The sequence below is a fragment of the Vulpes vulpes genome, chromosome 1 (assembly GCF_048418805.1).
Source record: "Vulpes vulpes isolate BD-2025 chromosome 1, VulVul3, whole genome shotgun sequence".
In the NCBI taxonomy this organism is placed as follows: domain Eukaryota; kingdom Metazoa; phylum Chordata; class Mammalia; order Carnivora; family Canidae; genus Vulpes; species Vulpes vulpes.
The window spans coordinates 181,163,800-181,186,301 of NC_132780.1; the positions used below are offsets into that span (position 1 = coordinate 181,163,800).

Below are 22,502 nucleotides of genomic sequence, written 5' to 3' on the forward strand. Positions count from 1 at the left end.
ATTATTATTATTATTATTATTATTATTGACATTCTTTCCTTTTATTCTTTGTACTATAATATTCTTTAATTATATACTTATTTGGGTGTATCTGTGCCTATCAGCTCTGTGTTTTATGTATTTACCCCTACCTATTCAGGGACTGGCACATAGTAGATATTCCATATTGTTAGAGAATGAAAACCAATTTTTTCCCATGAAAGCCAGGTATAAATTGCTTTCAAGGCAACTTTATTATCTGTTCTATCTAGTTTATGTATTTATAACATCAACATTTCACGTTTATCTATATTCTTTAATACCGTTAGTATTGTTTGGTCTAACTTTAGCTCAAGTGATTTTAACTTCTAATACACTGTCTTAAGTGTACTGGATTTTTAAATGTATATAAAGTCTTTGGAATGAAAGTAAAAAAAAGATAAGAAATTATGAACTGCAACTAACTGGGAGTCATGTCCACTCTCATCCCTGACTCACTTGCAACAATAAGATTTTAAACACCAATAAGCTACTGTTTCAGGGGTACTTTTATATCTCAGGGAAAAAAAAAGTATGTAGAGATAAAATGGAGTGCAGTTAGCAATTGGTCTGTGGTGTTAACATGATGATTTATGTTTGAAGAAATGAAAAAAAGTGTGTTTTGATATGCTGGAAGATAATTGGTCAACTCGAAGTATGGACAGGTTTATTGAGTATGTGGTGAGATTACAAGTATAGATTCATGCAAGACTCTGATGGTGACTTTTTGTTATTAACATCACAATGTTTCTGAGGGTGGCTCTGGAATTTAGGGAAATAACATCATCTCGCAAGGTTATGGAGATTCCCTGGTTGGCCTACTCCTTCATTATCTGTGTGGGCTCAGGTAACTCGGTTAATGCTCTCAACTTTGGAGTCATCTGCTGTAAAATAGGGATACTTATAAATGGCCTTACCACTGTTAATATATATGAAGCACTAAACACTGGATCTTCACAGTGTAGATAATTAATGGCAGCTATTTTAAGGAACAGAGCCACTCTCAGCATAGGAAGTGCATATATACTGTGTCATACAGAGTTTAGTCTCTGAGGCTGTACAAATAAGATGCATTAGGAAGGTCACTTTCTTTTAACTTTTCATTATCTGGAGCATCGAGTGAAAAGTGATTTTATTTTTATCTCTTCTCTATTGCATAGAATAACAAACACAGTGTTTATGCATTTATAAATGACTATCTTTTGGGCATGTCTACACAAAATGGTAAAGGACTTATAATTGAACTGGGATCAAGCTGGTGTTCTGCACACACCAGATGCTCAATATATATTTGTTAGTCAGTTAGCTGTTGCCTTTTCTTAAAAAAAACATTTGTTTTTCAGATTTTCTCTTGGGGTTCTCTGTCTTTCTCATACGCTTTAATATTGCTTATGCTCATTTTTTTCCCATTTAAAAATTTTGATGGTTTCTGATTCAATTCTATTTCAGGATCATCCCTGTTTTTTAGACTTGTATTAAAGATAGCTAAATGTCCTCTCACTCAAAGTATGCCAAAGAAACAAGTTATAATGACCCTGTACACAAATGCATATTAAAAAACAATGTTAAAAAATAATAAAAATAAAAATAAAAAACAATGTTATATCTGAATAACTGAAGACATATTTAACTGTTTAGTAACTGATATTAACTGTCCACCAGCAGGGAATTTGATTAGACTCAGCAGTCTGACCTGGCCAGTCACCTCAGCCAAGACGAGGCACTGCACACATAAGTATATGAATATAATAACATTGCTGACATTGGCACTTTGGAATTTAAAATACAGTCAAAATTTTAATCAAAAACTGTCAGTGATAATGGAAAATTTATATGTAAAATAGAGAAGTATTAGACCCTTTTTTCAATGCAACTTTAAAATATTCATATCCACTTTCTACTTTGTCAAGAAGAGCCCTGTGTAAAGTTCTGTACACTCACTGTGTTCTTTTTGAGTTTTCATTCAGACATCAGAAACTGTTTGATCTCTAACAAACACACAAAGTCTCTAGGAAAAAGGATTGTTAAATGTGAAATCTGTATTAAAGAATTTGCTTTAAAAATGGGCTCTATCAATATGCAAGATACGGAAGAAGACATCTGCATAAAGGGAAGTATTTGGTAAGGGTAAATAGCAAGTAATCATCAGCCAGAGAATCACTAGATGTCCTTACTCAACTTAAAATTATTTGCAACATGTTCTTATTTTCTTTACTGTTTTCTTTAATTCCGAATAATAGATTCATTACATGTCATTTTTCATTTATTTAAATTTTAAGCTCTGCTGTGATCTTTATTACTGTAATGAAAGTACACCAAATTTTAAAAAGTAAAAAAAAAAAAGAAATAGAAATAGAAAAAAGGAAAGAAAGAAAAATAAATTACTTTCACATGTGTTTCTTATGTGATATTCAGTATAACATCAAGATAAACAAGTAAACTTTTACTGTTCCATACTTTCTTGGCCATTGTAAAATGAATCTACAAAATAAGACCTTGATAGGGTAAATACCTAGACACTTTGCTGATCTCATTTAAAGAGCAGGTAGGAAAACTATATTGGATGTTAGTAACTTGAGTTTATTACAGTGGTCATATATCCCAAAAGCAAACCCTGAGAAATTATTTACTAGAAATTTATTTAAGGATGAATTTCTAGAAGTGTAGATTTCTCCAAGAAGTCAAAAGAAGCTTCAAAGTAGAAGCTCTACTGAAGTCTGTTAGTATTTTCCTCAAATCACCTTGTGAAGTTCTAGGATTATCCTTTATTTTAGGAGAATTTCTGAATTGCGAGTGGGTGGGCTTATACACAGAGGAGACCCTTTGGAAAAGAGTATATTATCTATAAGCTCTTGAAGAGGTCTTGTTAAGTCTCATAGAGCTACCCTAGAATTTCACAATGTGAATTCCAAAGTCTAGAGTCCATTTACAGTGGACATAAACAAATAATATTTAGGTACATAACACTTTAAACATGTCCTTTTCATCAGTGAGACCTAGTTATCAGGCATTTCCAAGGTAATTTATATGGAGAACCTCTAACAGTGCCAGTTATCAAAGCTGAGTGGAACAAATATGCAATCAAACTTTATTTATTTCGCTCAAATATATGAATTAGTTCCTGCTGTTTTAACAAGTATCCAACCGGCATTCGTTAGAATTAAATGATGATCTCCAAGTGAGAAATATAGTATGTTGGTAATCATTAGCATTTTATTGACCAATTTGGAATCACTGAATAAAACTGAAATCAAACAAATGGCTGTTTGTATAGTAAATAAGAGAAAAGAAAAGGTCTTTCCCCTCTGGCACCATTAATTCCTCTCAAATGACTAATGACGAAATGTAAACAGGAAGTCAAAAAAATAACCCACCTATCAGATTTAGCATTAGCCTCCAAAGGGCATGTAACATAAACTCGATTATTGAAATTCTTAGAGATTCCCAATTCCTATTTATATTTGGGCAACAGTGTCCTTAAACTAACAGAATTGAAATCTGGAGTATTTATGGTCTTTAATAAAACTTGTTTTCACTTTGTTTACATAGCTAATGTTGCAAAATTTTGCATAAATATTTGAGTTATTGTTTTCCCAAGATGTTCACAATGCTTTAATAATACTTTCTCTAATAATGTTTTCCCTTTTTGGTGACACAGGGGTGTCTCTAGCATTTTTACAGTTTTTTTGAGGCAGGGAATTTAGAGGGTTTTGAATTATTGAGATAGATGCGGGACTACAGTAGCAATGTTCCGTGAAGATACACTGAGACAGGTAAAAGAAAAGAGAAGAAAGGAAATAAAGGGAAGGATGGTAAGGGAGGAGCTCAGGAATTCAGAGGGCTACTTTCACAAAGAACATTCTGTGTGTCCTCTCATTTACTCCTTACACTTGCCATGGGAAAAAAAAAAAAAAACCAAAAACAAAACAGTGCTCAAATTCTAACAATAAGATAAATGAGTCCCAGATAGTTAAGTAACTAGTAGGACAACTCACAATTCTAATAGAAGAAGGATTTGAACTCAAGTCTCTCTGAAACCATACATTTTCACTACATCCTGGTTGGCCAATATGTTTTGAAACTTTAATCAATATTTAGACACTGTGTAAACAGGGGTAAAGACTGATGGTGAAATTTGCAGATTTGCAAAACTAAAGTGTGTATTCCCACCAGATCTCTTATGGTAAGTTAAGAGGGGGGGGTGGGGTTGGGGAAAACCAAGCCCCACAGGTATGCCTTGCAATCAATTGGACACAGATGAGATCGAGTATTTGAACCCTCAAATCTGCCTGAACATACCTTTGTGATGGAGTAGCCCCTTCTACCATCCTACCTCTCCAACTACTTATCCCTGTCTAAGAGAGCCAGACTTCTCCCATATTATGAATAAAACCACAAGAAAACAAATGTTTAATGATATCTTAGGTGCAGATACTTCCTAAGGAGATACTGATTCTCTTCAGCATATACACCCAGTGTCCCTCATTGACTCCATGTCCCAAATGAGCATTAAGTCCAAGCATAGCACAGAGCAACTGATCAGGGCCTCCTCTAGGAGTAAATTGCTACAACACCAAGACAGTTGTCATCTTGTGGGAAATTCTCTTCATTAAGGCATTAAGCAATACATCGTTGAGGGGATCACTGGAATTCATGCAAAAGGGTTGTTCTCAGTAGGGTAGAGAAGACAGTGAGCTCTGCTGCAATGGAATTAGGTTCCCTGGCCGAAACTATGGGACCCCGGAGTGTTAGAGGTCAGGTGTTGGCATGTAACCTTTAGAGACAGAGTGGGCACCATTACCATAATTAGCCGCAGAGGTCTATAGCAGCAGCTAATTATTCCCAGGGCTCTGGGAATGGAGTAGCTGGGCAGCCTCCTAATGTGCTGTTTGACTTAGATAAGCAGAAAAATTCCAGGTCTGCTGAGCAAAAACAAGACTTGAACTACTGCAGTGGGGTTCATGGCCTCTTATTCAATTCTAAACCTAAATCATCTCACAGACCAAATGACTTAATCAGCCAGGATGTCAGCCCCTTTTGAAGAAAGACCCTTGAAAGGGGCCTCCACTCTTTACTGTGAATCTCCTTCCAAGTCCTCTCTGGAGGCTTAATCCTTAATAATGTGACTAAAAAAAAAGCAAAATAACCAGACCATAAGTGACAATAAGGTTCTAGCTCTGTACAGAACCATGTAGTCCACTGGTCCAATCAGGGACTGGTGGAGATTAGGTGAAAGATGAAATCTTGGAGAAGCCAATCTTACCCTAATTATTTGGGACTGTGTCCCCCATTATCTCTCTAGTCCTGAAGTATTTGGAGCAAACATAGATACTGAGTCACTGGCAGAGTCCTCATATTGATTCTCTATACTATGGAATGAGGCTACAGCAGACAGTGAGTGAGCTCTGCTGCAATGGAATTAGGGATCCCAGAGTGGCAGAGGTCAAGTGCTGGCAGGTAACTTCAGAGATATGGTGAGCATAATTACCATAATTAGCCATGGAAGTCCATAGCAATGGCAAATAATTGTAGAAATGTTCCATACAACTTCCTCTCACTGTGTCCTCACCCAAAATGCAGGATCAAAAGCAAGACTACATTCTTGGCAGGTATTATAGACACTATCAAGAACATAAGAGATAACAGAGTAGATGTTTCTATTTTATACCCATTTAACTTTCCTGTTTACTGCAAAAATTAGATCTTGGAGAATGTGAATTATAATGACTTTAATCAGATGTTCTAGATATGATATCTTCACTGGAGCAAATGAATAGATGCCCTTGGACCCTGGTATGCTATGTTATTTACCCTAGAAACACTGTCTTTAACTGCCAGCAAATTAACACAATCAGAAACAGGGTATCTTCATGTTTCAGGGACAGGCAACAATTACCTTTTTTCTTTTTTTTTTTTTTTCACTTCTATGACAAATCTTTTGCTTTCCATCTTGATCTAGTGTAGAAGAAACTTCATTGTTTACTTGTGGCATTCCAAAGACTACATACTGATTCACTGAATCATGCTAATTAAAGCAGGTAAGAAGGAAGTAACAAGCACCAAAGTTGTTTTAATGAGTTACATCAGGCTTGCAAAATCCGTGAGGTTTCTTGGGGTCCCTCAGGTGGGGCATGTCTGGGGATACTCTCCTAAAGTGAAAGACAAGTTGCTGCATGTTTTGCCATCCTCTAAGAAGGAAATAAAAATAAAAATAAAAATGCTTTATCTAACCTCTTTAGAATTTGGAGCAAATGTATAAAATATTTGGGCATGTTATTTTAATATATTTACCAGGTGGCATTTAAAAGTGCAGTTTTGAGTAGGGCCTAAAGCAAAAGGTGACTACACAGCAGGTCTAGGCTGTAGCACAGGCTCCTTTCACACATGGACCTTATAACCCAGCAGGCACAATGGTCCCGAAAAGGACAGTGGTAAATAGAGGTACTTTGAGAGGTCTCCACCACGTCTAAACATGAGAATAACAACAGAGACCACTTGGGTTTTAGCTTAGATCCATTCTCTATGCCGCCAGCAATTATTCTCCATTTGAACACCAACTTCTGGTGTGCACCTGGGTTTTGGTAAGTAAACTCTAATTGCCTAATCACAGGACACCATGTGATTTTATGAGTCACGTTGTCCCAAATGAAAAGGCAGAAAAGAGGTAGTTCTGAGAGGGTACAATGCTGAGGGGTGAATTGCGCCAATTATTCTATGTTTGTTCTTCCAATTCAGTTCTTTACTCTTTTCCATCCTGTTGTGTGCTCTGTGAGGCCAAAAGTATATCGTGGGCTCCTTTGCTCTGTAGCTTTTAGTTGTATTTGGCCAATGGGAGGTAAGGAAATGGAGGGCAAGAGGAGATTGATTATTACTTCATTCCCTAGGTTCCTGTCTGAGGTTTAGCAATAGTTATATGACTTCTTTAAGCCACACCTCCTCTTCCTATGACTGCACCCGGAACTCCTTGTAACAGCTAGGAGGATCGTGTTGATTCCCCTCCAACCTTTGCTAGTCCTTGGGACCCTTAACATCTTGTGTTGCTCTTAATCTTTTTCACACCTTTATAGATAGTTCCCTTATTTAACACCCAGATAATTATTCCTTTGAGTATACAATCATTTTTCCCCCTAGAATACATGACGGAACAAAAAGGGGATCCTGGGAAAATATCAGGTCATATTGTACTACGCATTTATGGACTTTTTAGTGAGAGATAAATAAAATCTATCATTTTCAAAGACACTGTTATTTTGGGGTTTTCTATTATAGGCAGCCAAGCATAATCCTCAATGATAGAGCTCCTCACTTTGATAACTCCTTCTCCCACTTGTCTGGAAAGTGCTGCTTTTTTGGTCTCATCCCAGCATCCACTTGTATCCCATAGATGTCTCCCCTTCCTCTGAGTGTCAACAGACTTAGTGTCTTTAGTGCTTATTCTGGGCTGAGAATCGCTGAATGTTTCATTATCTACCATTCCCGTATCATCCACTATCCCTTAACCAAAATATAGAAAACATGCCCTGAACTTAGTAGGTAATCAAAGTATGTTGTTGATAAGAATGATACTTTACCCCTTTATTTCAGAGAAGTCAAATTTCACAGCCTTCTAAGTGCAGAAGACTAATAGTTTTAAGTATTTTCTTTCTGGATTCTTGCCGTAAATCTGTCTTATGAGAAACTGGGGTTGTTTTTTCTTTTTTTCTTTTTTTCCTGACTCAGTGACTCAGCCTGAAAATCAGTGTGGAAGAATGTCATTGGGGGATATTTAGTGAAGAGGAGAGAAGGGCTATGGCAGAGATTCAAGCTCTGTTTCATCTGGCTCCATGGTCATGTATTGGGGCAGCCTTTGGAGTCGATGGCTCTCAAAGACCTTTCTACAAGGTGTGGTCCTGTCAACATCTGCTCACTTACCTCCAGTGAAAACTCCTCTTTTGTACCCACACCTATCGCTCCAAAAGCTGTAGAAAAGTTTGCCAGCATCTCACTGAAGGGTGATTTTGTCTGTATGTGTCTGACTGGCACAAATGAGATTAGAGGCACTAGAAGGGCAAAGACTTTTTCTGCCTTAGGTACTTTAGCAGCTAACACATGTCTGGTTCATAACAGGAAGTCAAAGAAGTAATTTCAAACAAAATAGTAAACACATCTTCAAGATCTCACTCAGAACCCAGCATAGTACTCCTCCATAAAAACTTGCTTTGTACTATTTTTTATTACCTTCAAAATGCTATAACTGATAGTTAGATTTTACTCCCTCTGTAATTCCATCGTAATTCCTATATGTTTCTCTTACAGCTTTTGTCAAGGTACCTCACAATTATATATGTTTTTCCCTCTAGCCTATATAATTATCAAGCGCAATATCTATACAACTGAGTGTCAGGGTTTAAATCCTTGGGCTCTGAATTCTAGCTTTGCTACTTCATACCTATGTCATCTCAAGTTACTTAACTGCTAAGATTCAGGTTCCTTATTCATAAAATGGATATAATTCATTCATTATATATTTATCGTTGATGTATTTACTATGTTTCAGTTGTCAATGTAGGTATTGATGATAGAGTTAGGAGAACAGAAAAATAAAAAGGAAAGTAAAGAGGAGGAAAAGAAGGTAGACAATGTTCTCGCCCTTACAGCCAGTACATTCTAACTGGAGATATACCCATATCTATCTATCCATGTCCAGATCTTCAAAACAAACTGACAATATAATTTCATGCATTTACAAGTAATCCAAAACAAACCAAGCAAGGTAAGGGAATCGAACTTGAAATAGCTGGCAGAAAGTCCTGGTGCTCTTTAGAGAAGCTGATTTGTGAATTAAAGGAGACTCTGACATCCTTAGGGCTGTGCATACATGTTCTGTTTCCTCTTGATGCATTGATGGGATTATACTTTCTACAATCTCTAGAGTTAGGCAGGATCTTGTGACTTGCTTTGGCTCATGAAAGGTGGATAGAAGAGAGTCTCATGCAGAATTTTTAATAATTATTATTATTATTATTTAGCTTAGACCATCATGATGACCCACACTGGACATTGGCCCATGATTTGGGCATTGGTTTACTATAGCATAATGTGACCTGTGCTTACTGACACATGCCTAATCACAGCATCTGGCACCCAGAAAGTTCTTGGTAAGTTCTTCTTCTTATTATTATTAATTTTATTTTGGTAACATTTGTATTGTCAGTGTTGAAATGTAGTAGGGGGTCAATATCTTTTTCTTGACAAGCATGAGTTTTAAGGCCTTAAAGTGTAAGTCTTTTGAGCTGGCCTTCACAAATAAGAAAAGTAAAGTCCAAGTAATTCAAATTACCTGTCAAGAGGGCAGAGTAGCAGCACTTAGATCCAAAGAGGTCCCCCTGTGGGGGAAATTAAACTTTATGTTTCTAATGCTATTTTTCTATTGATTAGCAATATAAAACTAGATACACATACTTTTGAAGTTATTTTATTCAACGACATAATAAATCTAATTATAAATTCAGAAAACCTTCAAAAATCAAGTATATAAATAAAAATGTTCACTCTAGTAAAATACTATTAGGAATAGTGAACTTTGTCTCAAAAATGCCAATATAAAATAACAATGGTTATTTATTTTGAGTCACAAAAATTAAATTTTAAAAGAAATAACTAAGTAACTTAAGTGGACAGAAATGTCAGTTTGAACTGAAATGTCGCTCAGTTTCTCTTAAACTTTTGCACAGGAGCCACAGGAAAAAAAAAACATAACTTTCTCTTATGGCAGAAATTGCTAACAGCACCAGAGTAAATCTGCTGGTTGTGAAACATGTAAGGACAGATCTGGAGAAGGGGAGAGAAATGCAAAACACATCAGAGGCAATTTTTCAGTGGATAAAATTAAAGCAAAGGAAAAGCAAGTTTACTGGAACATAAATATAAATGATAAAATGAGAACTACATTTTCTAAAATAAGAATGTATCCCTTAAGTATTTCAGTAGTATCTATAAAATCAACTCCATGATTTAAAATTCTATAAATGAAATCTTAAATATTCTATTTCTGATGTATACTAAAAACTAGTGACTTGATTATATTGTTTCTTTTTAGAGCCCACTATCTACCACAACAATTGCTGCAGCAAAAGAATTAAATTGAATTCATATTGTATCTTAATAACAAATACAGTACAATCACCACAGTAGCTTTGAGAGACTTGACTTGAGATCATGTGCTTTAATAAGCTAGATTTGAAAATATGTAGGTAATGCTTTTTCTAAGTCATTGGAAAAACCAGTACAACTTCCTTCACTCTGGGAACTGAACAAGAAAAAAATTTATTCAATAGACTAGGACATAGAGTTACACTGTGCCTTTAATTTTCCTGTTGTTTGACAAGACATGTTAACCTAAATAGAATAGATTTGTAAAATGTGTTCAGGTAAGAGTGAGGATTTTCCTTTCGCTTTACCTTTAGACTTTTTTTCTTTTTATTCTAAACTCACAGTGCTGATTATGTGACTATTAGAAGAAATCTTAACCAACCAACCAAGTTTCCAGAAGGCAGTTTCTAGGAATTGCACAGTTCAATTGTGTAAGTATGAAAAAAAAACAAACAAAATGGACAGACCTATACACAAATTACCACAATAAAAATTATCTATTTCTTAAGCTTGTATCAATAAAAACTTATTTTAATTTATTTATATATCCATTTCAGTTGATAAGTCCCTTTGAGATTTTGAAAACTGAATATGACATCTTTTCAAATAATAAACCCTAAAGAAAAATAATTATATTTTTAAGGAAAAGATATTGATATATATCCTATATTAAGTCATGTATATACTATCCATGACTACGTATGTGTGTATAGTTTACATATATAGATATATATGAATATGTATATTTTCATATCTATATATGTGTGTATTATACACAACACACATACATACACACACATACACAAGAAGCATATGTGTGTGGCTAAAGTTCTGTGATTGTGTACAGTACCGGAAACAATATGAACAAACGTTGAACTAATTTAAACCGAAAAAAAATCATGTTTTCTTTTGTTCTAATGTGAAAATACAGATCCTGTCCTTTCCTTGAGTTCAATGAGGGTACCTTAAATGGCTTGACACTACTGTGTTAACAGGGATAGTCAGACTCCCTGGAATTTCTAAAATGTATTAAATGAAAGACCCTTCCACTAACAAATTCCACTAGAATTATCAATTCTTCACCACTGAAGTTTAGTCATTAGGCAGATGGATGGGTTTTTACTCCTCCTATCATTTTTAATTGTCATGGAATTACATTTATCCTCCCTAAACCAGTACAATGTATGCTGTTCTTGCTTCAGTTGAAAGGGATGCACCCTAGAAGAGATAAATTATTCCATTATCACCAAAACATTTATTAAATGTCCATATTTTTAGGAGGCAGGGCTGAATGTTATAGACAGGAATTAATTAGGTTCAGTTCCTGCCTCATTGGAGGTAGAGTGTGAGATGTCCAGACAGCAATGATGCAGGCATCTGTAGGCCATGCATCAAGCATGGAGAAAGAGATGAGTTGAGTAAGTTGCTATCATGAACATTTGCACCCTTGAGCAAAGTATATCAGTGAACTGGGTGAAAAAGGAGACCCTCCGGACATGCATGTCACAGTGATTCACAACCACTCCACCAATCATGTAGGAAAGACCCCTGCTGAAAGAAATCCCAGGATTTAACTGAGTGCTGTTCAAATAAGAGCATGATAAGAAGGGGTAGGCGCAGTGGGATTTTCCCTAAATCTTTCATATCTCATCTCAGAAATTACCAAAGGGAAGGGATTGCCAGCTACATCTGCTCTACATATTGTTAAAATGCCTTCGTGCTGTTGGGGAGAGGGGTCAAATAGGATTTGGCAAACATGAAGAACTACATTAGGGCAGTGAATACCTTTCATACTGGTAGAAATTTAAGTACATGCTTAGAGAATTATACCCATTTTATACATCAGACACCCCTAATACACCAACTTATCACTACCTCTCCTTTACTCTCCAGCTTTAAGTGGTTACTGGGTCTTACTCATTCTACCACATTTCTATCTCTCAATTTACCTCTCAAAACAACCAAATTAACATAGATTGTTAATCTTTTCTTTCTGTAAAATTGTAGTAAGTGCCTAGTCTTTTTTTTAAATCTCTACTCTATCAATCCTTTCCGTAATAGGTCCATATGGCCTATGAATTTGAGGTTATTTTTTAAAAAAATATACATCATATTATACACTTTTCACCTTAAAAATCCAAAAGCTTTCCATCAACTGGGCAATGAAATCTTGAATTACCAAAATAATAAATGAATAACTCTTCTATATCAGTTTTGTTTTTTTTTTCCTTCAGGAACCTCTGGATCACTACCTTGCCACTCCCCCATCTCAGCCATGAGTTTGATGAACTCATTGTGAGTTTTTATGCTTATCTGTATGTGTAAATATTGTTCCCTCTGTTCAAAATATTGTTTTTTATTTCTTCTCCATTTGAAGAGCCCATCCCATACCTCCCATATCAAGTCTAAGTGTTGTCTTTCCTATGAAGGTTTTCTGGTATGTTCCAAGGCAGCTACACACTCCCTACTGTTTTATCTATGATATTTTATGGGCTTGATTCTTCCAATGTACGGGAGCTCTTAAAAGGCATAAATTAACTGAACTCTACCAGTTAATTAATATCTTCTTATAACATGCTGGTTTTTGTTTTCATGATTATTTCAAGCACATTGTTTCATTTGTGCTTTCAATGATTTTGCAAAATATTACACCACAGATGTTCCCATATAACAGATAAGGAAATTTAGTATTAAAACCACCAAATATATTATTTTAGTTTTGTTTTAAAGATTTGCTTTGTTTTGTTTTACTTATAGCTTAATATCTTTCCAGTATATCATAGCATTTGTTATATAAACATTACATTCAATAACATGAATATGTGTGAGTTTCCTTTTTCTAGAAGGTAAAAAGAAAAATTATCCCTTTGTATGTATATGACTTCCTTTGAACATTCATTAAGGATCAGCATTATATAAACAACTAAAAAAAAATCTCTTTTCCTTTATTTCTTTCATTTTGACTCTAACCTCATCATGACATAAACTATGGCTTGACAGATGATCCAACCAAGTTACTATAAAACATTTTTGATAGGTGCTTTAGGATAATGATTTATGAAATAATTGTTGAGGTCAACTACTATGAACAGAGCATTCCAAAAGTCTTAGTACAAAAGTTCTAATAGATCATATCCTTTGTGCACTTTAGGGGAGGTAGCCATAAATTTATTTTGATAATGTCTGTGTCAGTTGGTATGTTTTATTTTTCTTTTATGCAAAACAATGTTATTAATATAAGTGAAAACCTGTGATTAATGGAAGCAAATACAAAAGAAACTAGTTAATGTTGTTCTTACATTTCCATGTTGAAAATAAACCAAATTTAGTTTTCATCCTACATGAGAAGAAGTCAGGCGGGGTTGGGTGGGGGGGGGTGTGGGGTGGTTGTGGATAATATTAGCCATTATAACCAACTCATTTTTCTTTCCATAAAACAAGATTTAAGAACATAGGGAAATAATGGGAAGAAGAACACTCAGGCAGTTTTAGAACTCTGAAAGGTAAAGCAAATGACTAGATGATGGGTTTTGTGGAACAGCATTGTGTTTTCCTATATACAACAAAGCAACGGCAAGCAGCTTTCAGTGGGGTACATTGCTTCAATTGTTTCTATAGTGGCTGTGATTGTTTTGTCCTGGTTCATTCACATTTGGTTACCCAGTCCTCATTTGTGTGCACAGCCTTGCATTTATAAGCAGATGCCTGGGGTCTGTGAGTGACTTTCTTCTGATGAGCTGTGTGCTTAAAAATATCTCTCCTTATCTGAACATTTGCAGTAAAATTTGGTAAATCGTGTAAGATTCAGGAGGGAAGACATAAATCAAAACTAAAATAATGTTTTCAATGCCTTGAACTCTTGCTGTATGTTTTGTCACTCTTGGGCCTTCCTCAAATGGTTAATGAGACCCAAATTATTTGAAATTCATGTCTTTAAAATTTAAGTGTGATGCAACCACATTTGAGTACAGAGCTATTAAAATGATGAAATCATTATATTGTATCCAGGGATAAAAGACATTGTAAATATTTAGTCTTTCATAGTCACAAACCACTTAAATGGATGAATATAGTCTAGTCATTGGTTTATGGTTCTAATAACCTCCAGGAAATGTCAAATTCACATGTTGTCCCAGAACACAAGATTTAGCTTTTGGATTTTTAATTTAACTAAAAGATGTGTAAAAACACACAGTCATCCAGCTCCCTATTGGCTCCACATCTGTGTAGGATTATATGCAAACAATATTTGAGCTAGCATTGGCAGTCACATAGGTTTGCTAGCTTGAATGTAATTAATTATTTTTTTTTTTCAGATAGACACAAAAAGAATGAAGGAGGACAATTTGGAGAAGCACTGTTTTCAGCAATAATCTTACATATGAGGTAAGGCTCAAAGTTGCCAAAATAGAATCTGGAAATAGAGATCCATCATCCTTGTGTCTAAAGTAAATCATAATTGTTCTGAAAATGATTAACGCTGGGTGACAGCCAATGTTCCTTTGATAAAATAGTACTTAGTTTGATTCTACAACTAAGCAGACAGGAAATGGCTCACCTTTTGGTAATGAATTAACTCTTTCACAGAAGGCTATAGGAATTCCAAAATATAAGCCCCCTGAATGTCGAGGATGCCAGGAAATTAAACAGAGCTTCGAAGGGTAGCACACAGTTGCTATTTTTCTATCATTGTCTTACATTTCTTACTTTTATTCTTATCTGCAGATTTTGGTGGACAATATGACTATTCAAAGAGCTTCTTAAAAATTCTCTCTGCGGATTCAGCTGCATCAAAGTAGAAGTTATCATACCAAACAATGGTATGATGGTACTCCTTGGTGATTTTTTTCATCTTGCAAAAGTTACACAAAATATCTTTCAATAAGGTAAGATATAGGCAGAGCAAATTCCCCCCATTTGTCAAATGTCGTCAATAAAACTGTAACAAGATCTTGAAATTTCCTGATTTCTGGAATGCATGAAAAAAACAAAACCAAAACCAAACAAAACCCACCCCACCCCCCAGCAAACTACTAAGCTGGATCGCTGTCATCATATGGTGTGTTTAAATGCCTCTTTTAGACAATCATCTCCCCATTCTACACCATACTCCCTATATGCAACAGTGCCAAGTCCAGGCTCTTCCTTCCCATGGGGATAACTTAAATCCATCTAGAAAATGATTTGATCTGCAGAATGCAGGTCATTTTAAACTGGGATGAAGAATAAAGCCTTGGAGACAGCACAGAATGTGGTTATAGTAGTCCACGTTAAAAATGACCAGAGCATCAACATGGGATTTGGCCGCTAGACTAGTGTGGTTATTAATGGATAAATGCTCTTTCTTCAACCGGGGAACTGTTTCTACTCCTTGTGGTTATGGGAATAGGAAATGGAAGGAGACAACACTTTACTGGCAGACACATTACTGACCCTGCAGAGGCAGCAAGAATAATGAGCAGAGAAGGCTTTAGAGAAGAGTGTCCTGCCAAGCAGAATAATTGCTGCAGGAAGTACAGGATACATTGGACATGATGTTGACTAGGTTGGATCATCTTCTATCAGAGTAAGATGGATCAACCAAAAGGGCTGGTGAATCAAATTGTCCTAGAATGTTGAAAATGCTGGGTAGGAAGCAAGGGCATCCTGATTCCTGTCCATTTGTGACTCATGGATATGTGAAGGAACCAACTTTTTATTTCATTTATGACACATGTGGATGGTTATTTGCTACCCATATATCTGCAATAGTCCTGAGTTCAGATATTCATTCTGTAATCAGAATATGTCCTGAATTTTTGCTTTAAGGACTATGGCAATCAAAATGATGTATAGAAACACAGTTTCAGGTTAGCACAACTCTCCGAGAAAATCTTCAAACAAACAAAAGACTCAGGATTTTTTTTTTTTAATTATAGATTTTTAGCAGGTATGTTTGGTTAGAAGTGAGCAAATATTAAATGTATGTTTTTTGATTTGATATTTTGCTCATTTCACATTTCAAAATGGTTTACTTATGACAGAATCAAATCCTTATGAAAAACATATTTGGAACTAGAGTCAATACAATATAATGCATAAAACAGATGAAGGAGAAATAAATAATGAAAGAACATAAATAAATAAAATTAAGTGGGAAAACAAGCCATGTTACTGTAGGCTAAATAATATCTAGACAGGCCCCTCCTTGGAAGCAGATATTCTGTTTAGTGTTTTTTCTCTTTTCTCTAACACTTTGACTTAGGGAGCCCAGAGAATACCTTCTGGGAACAAGAGCATGATTAAAAGAGTCAAGCAGAGGGACAAACCAGTACTCACCTCTGCTACTTAGAACTTGAGGCGTAAGTGGATAATTTCTGAAGCAAGGTGGCTTTTGCAGAACTAGGTTTTGGAGATGCTTAAAATTCCTCCACTAACAATGTATTCTTCCGCTTGTGATTTATTATTGAATCTTAGGGCAGGAATTTATCGAGGCTTTTTGGGCCTTTAAAAAACAATTTGTTTAAATGAAACTGCCCCTGGAAAGGGTCAGAACATTATGAGCAGACACTCAGGCAGTTTTCTTTGTAATCATGTTAGAAAAGCTTGCTTGCTGGAAAGGGAAAATAAGATGACCCTCTAAGGAGCTATGGGAAAAGGAAAATGGGTGCCTCGACTGGGAAGAAATGGAAGTGGAAAGGTATTAAAATGGATTTCCTCTGGATCTCTGCCTTTTCTGCAGTTTGCCCCACTCTGCACACAAAGGGGTCCAGCTCAGGCTGCTCTTCCTGATGATATTATTGGCAGCCAGCTAAAAGTCTGCACGGAGAATGCCACAGTCACGGCAGGATTGTTTCTGTATTGAAAAAGCAGAGACCAACTTCTTGGCACTCCATCAGAAGAGAAGTGATTTCCTAGCGAAAGCGGAATGCTCAATCAGAAGAGTTGTTGGAACTTTCCCCTCTGCCACGAAACCCAGTGAATGGTTTGAGTTTTTCCAAAATTATTTCAAATTTAGCTGCTAGGAGGCTGTGCCGACCATTCCAATTTTTCTTTCAATTTTGCATTTTGTTGGATGCTTCCCTCAAGTCTTCCAGTATAGCTCAGTCATTAGTCAGAGCTGGAAGGTTTATTATTTATTTTGACAGTCACCAGCCTATTTTGTCAAACAGTACACATTACTGCTCCATTTGACAGGTGTTACTCTTAAAATCCTTCAGTTTCTTTTCTCCTCCTTTGAGAGAGGCTTCTATATCTGCTGTCTTGTTTGCCTTCCCAAAGGAAGCACAGTACATTTTCTGGCTGATAAAAGCTTTGCTTTGTTGCTACTTTTCAGTGACAGATTAGGCAGCCATTGGTCAAAAACTTTTTTCTTGATTTAATCTAAATTTTGGTGATATGCTTAAACTGGGATCCAGTGGGAGATAAAAGAGAAGAACAAAAGAAAAGATAGTGGGCACAATGTAACTAAAGGCAAGAAAGCCATGCTCTTTCCCCAGCAAGATGCATACTGTGAGGTTCCTAAGGTCAAAACGAGTTTTAAGGTTAATGGTGTGAGGTTCGGGTTTAAGAAAAAAAAGTCACATCATGTATTTGATACTCTCACACAAGAAAATACAGGTGGCTATGATGACATAGAAGAGAATACTAGGTCAGATGAGAGATGTTAGGGAGGTCTTTCTAAAAAAGATGGCTTCTGAATTGATTTTTAAAGATAAATGGTTATGTAGGCAAAAGAAGAGATGGTGGGAAGGGCCCTCTATAATGATGCCAATACAAGTGGGATGGTTAATTTGGTTTTGGATGTGTCACTCATAGCATATTATCAAACATTTGGGAATTAAGTGTTCTCTGATATTCCTGTCCATCATTGTTATCCATTTGAATCACTGACTTCCTAATCTCCTCAAAGGTCACCTCCCCAGGAAGCCTTCTATGACTACCCAATGCAAATATTTTTCTACCAACTCCTTAATAACTCTCTACCCTGTTAAGCTCTGTTTTATATTTCTTTTTTCTTTTTCTTAAAAAAATATTTTATTTATTTGAGAGAGAGAGAGAATGAGCAGTGGCAGGAGCAGGGCAGAAGGAGAGGGAGAAGCAAGCTCCCTGTTGAGCAAGGATCCACATGGACCCTGACATCATGACCTGAGCCTAAGGCAAATGCCTAACTGTCTGAGCCACCCAGGCACCGATCCTCTTTATGTTTCTTAATAAAATATTTCATTGTATGACACGAAGAAAAAGCAAATATTTGTTTAATGACTTGTTAGTCTCCTTCTGGGTTTTAGCAGTACTGTGCAGTACAGCACATTCCCCTAACACTAAATGGATAAAATGTAACATGTTTATTAATTACGATTCTGTGGTTCAGGAATTTAAGCAGGGCCCATCAGAGATGATTAATCTCTGCTCTTTTGTGCTAACACGGCTTACTTATTCAGGTGGTAGCTGGGTTGGAGGATCAAGAATGGCCTCACTCAGTTGTCAGGGGCCAAACTGCTGTACTATTGGCTGTGGCTCCTCTCTTCACATGGCTCCTTTCTGCAGATGGACATCCTGGGCTTCTTTACCAGGAGCCTTAGGATAGCAAAAGAATGCCATATCTCCTAAAGCCTACACCCTGAACTAGTAGAGCATCACTACCACATTCTATTGGTCAAGTCCAAAACCAAACCCAGTTTCAAGGGGAGAAGAAATGGATTCCATTTTTTAATCTGAAGAGTTGCATGCATAATTTATGGTTGATCATTTATTACTATTTTTTCTCAGTATGTCATTGAAACACTGTTGAGTACCATGCCCACATTTCTAATCCTGATTTCTCTTTTTTTAAACTAGAATCATTTATCTCTGTTTATTGGGCATTTCTTCTTATGTGGCCTAGTGTCACTTCAGAAATAATCTGTTACAAATAAACTCATCTTCCCTCCCATGCCAGTTGTTTCCTCTCATAATTCTTCTATTGCATAATGCTATTACCTTAGCCTTTTATTATCATCAAGGACTTAAAATTAGGAGTTATTTCCCTCTCTTCTTTTTGCATCAGATGGAACCAGAAGCACATATGAAAATTGGTTCTGCATTATTTTGGTTCTGCATTTCTTGTGGAATTGAAGGAATTACTTAATCATTCTGATCCTATTTATTCATCATTTCAAATTGGTATGATACTTTCATCCCAGGGTGATTTTGGAGATTAGTTTTGAGGAAAAAAATTCTAGAGGACCTGAATATGTTAAGTACTCACTAAATGCAAATTTATATCTTCATGAAATCTTTCTATAGTACTCCTGTACTATAGTACTCCTGCACTCCTGTGCACCATTTTGATTGGCAACATTTTACATACATACTATATCTTCACAATTAGAGAGTAAACTACTTGAAGGCAGTGACTCCCCAAATCCTTGGCTTAGGACCATACACATTTAGAATTTGAAACATGTTAAGCCCTGCTGATTAACACATTAACATTACTTTAAAAATATAAGCACAATTTTGGGTGAGGGAGTAAATGTGAACTCCCTGGCTTTACTGAAATTAAGGCAATGTTTATTAGTTTGTCTTTGTTTTGCATTGTGCATTATGTTGTCTTCTGTATAAAGCAAACTTAAAAGAAATGTATATAAGAAAATAAGAGGGCTGGTGTAAAGGGACTGAGCAGAGGAGGGTTTTCAAAACCTAATGCCAGATGTTGGGTCAATCTTGGGAATCATACTCCTTTTAGTTTTACATTAAGAACTTTATATCTCCTTTTAAGACATCCAATAATATTGCAGCAATTACATTTTGAGGCAAAAGCATTTTAGAGACCAAATGCTTTCTTCCCCATCTCTCTGAAATATGATTATTTCAATTACTAGTAACAACAATTAATCACTAGCTGATTCATCAGCCTGCAGCTGGGATTGGAGAGCTGACTTCCTTTCTTTATTCCTATTTTATGTTCTACTGTGCTCAGCAGGGATTGAGTAATAGCAAGCTAATAACCTTTCCTTACCCTCAGTACCTTTTTCTAATACCAGCAAAGAAAATTTTGAATGTTTTTCCCAAGTATGTCTTTCCCACATGCATTTCAGAAGGGAACTTTATCATTACAAGTGTTGATCCATTTTGCTGTAATAAGGCATTATAGAAAGATATTTCCTTAAGGTTTGATCAACCATTCTTTGCTATGTTTTGTTAAACAACTTATGCTAGAGCAATATATATATATATATATATAATATATATATATATATATAATATATATATAGAGGAATATATATATATGAGGAATATAAATATAGAGGAATATATATATATGAGGAATGAATATATATATATATATATATATATATATATATATATATATGTATATATATATATATATCGCTCCAAATGGATAATGCTTTTTTATTTCTTGGAATTTATCTAAGTCATATGACTCCAGATATATGATATATTAGATCTTTAAGCAATAGATTTTCAAGCATTCTAGTGTTCTAATTATGAATATATTACACTTTCTAGAACTCAGTGAGAAGATACTGTAATGTATTTGGGTTAGTTTGAGGAGATGCCAGAAGTTTGGTCTAGGAGAAGCATACTAATCTTCTACTCCCGAAGAATGGGTTCTCTTAGAGCAAGGGTTCTCAATATAAAAAATCCATAAACTTCTGGGGCACCAGGGTGGCTCAGTTGGTTGAGCATCTGGCTCTTGATCTCAACTCAGATCTTGATCTAAGGGTCATGAGCTCAAGCCCAGTGTTGGGCTCCACAATGAGTGTGGAACCTCCTTTTTAAAAAGATCCATAGACTTCAAACTATCTGCAAATGCCAAAGCACAATTTGTGTCGTTTGGACATTTTCTATATTTTTCATCAGTTTCTCCAAAATATTAAAATAAATCCCCCTTAGTGGAAACCAGAGTTCCCCTCAGGATATAGGAATAACCTTCTATATAACCACAGTAATTTATTCACTTAATATTTTAAAGTCTGGTATCCTTTGAAAATGTTAGCTACAAGGTCTGTAGACTAAAGTCTATTCTCCTTAATGTAACTGAAATCATAATTAGTATACCTTAGTCATAAAGATGTCAAGAACTTAGTAAGGTCTGAGACTTTACCCTACCTATGTGCCAAGTTAGCTTGCTATAGCTTCATGAGTGCTGGCAGAAGACATGAGACTCCTGAATCAGGAACAAAGAACTTTATTACTCACAGCAATAGTAGTAGTCAGAGTACCAGCATCTTATGCCGATGTCCCTCAGGGCAATGTTATGTGGGCCAAGTGTCTGCTCACACATTGTGGTTTATATTATAGGAGTAGTATTCCAACTGTAGGAAAAATGAATCTTTTATAATGGACAGTAAACCTGACTGATCTTTGCCACAAAGGGAAACAATATCTGAACAATAAACATGCAGTACCCATGGAGAATTGTCTTCTAACTGTAATTACTCCTTGATTCAACACTGTTTTGATTTCTGGAAAAATTTCCTATGAGTATGCCACTCTGTCAGGCACATTGATCAATATGGCTCATAGAGATTAAGACTAAATCTGTTAAATTTGTCTCATAGTACATTTAATGAAGGTTACTATCAATAGGACTCTGAGCAGCAGGATGAGGCAATATTCAGTATTAACATCAAGTGTCCCAGACCCAATCAACTAAGCAAATCTCATAAACCATCTGGATCTACCTTAGAAATCCAGGTGTATTTCTCTTAAAGCTTCCACATTGACCTTTCCACTTGGCTCAAGGCATTAATCCAGGTATAGCTGGATATTTTAGAAATCACACAGACTCTACCTTGCCCTGCAAGGAGAAAATCTATGGCCAATATCATCTATAACAAGCCTGGCCACTGAGTTAATGCTAACCTGAATGCATTCTAGGATTGAGTTTGTATCTTTGATCACCTCAACTAATATCAAAGACAAATTTTGTATCACTTTTTCTTCGTGAATTTGTATGCCATCCTTGCACAGGGTCCATGTTAATCTTTGTATCATTCCAATTTTAGTGTATGTGCTACTGAAGCGAGCACTTGTATCACCTTTTCTAATAGAATTTTCTAATCCTAATGTTCCTTACAATGAATCATATTGTAGGGAAAACCAACTATGAAGTTGGTGTAAGTAGCAAATCAACTACCTCTCTGGGGAGATTCCCCAAGCAACTAAGTGTAGCTCAGTTTGGAGAGAACTGTATTCAGGGCTACAGCATCTCCTGGGGGTGTTCCCTTAAAACCTTGGAGATCTCTTATGATTACTCCTAAGAGGACAATCATCATTTTGGGGGAGAGAAACAAGCCAATACTTGGCTTCCACACAAGACCTGCTCCCAAGAGTACACTTGGTATTCCTAAAAAAGAGAGCTG

The 22,502-nt window shown here is 35.9% G+C and overlaps 1 non-coding gene across 1 annotated transcript; it reads right to left on the reverse strand.

Moving 5' to 3' along the window:
- Positions 1-22,058: 22,058 nt before the first annotated feature.
- Positions 22,059-22,169, reverse strand: LOC112923211 (U6 spliceosomal RNA). The gene has a single exon (XR_003235639.1). It is a non-coding gene; the product is annotated as a U6 spliceosomal RNA (small nuclear RNA).
- Between the last annotated feature and the right edge of the window lie 333 nt (positions 22,170-22,502).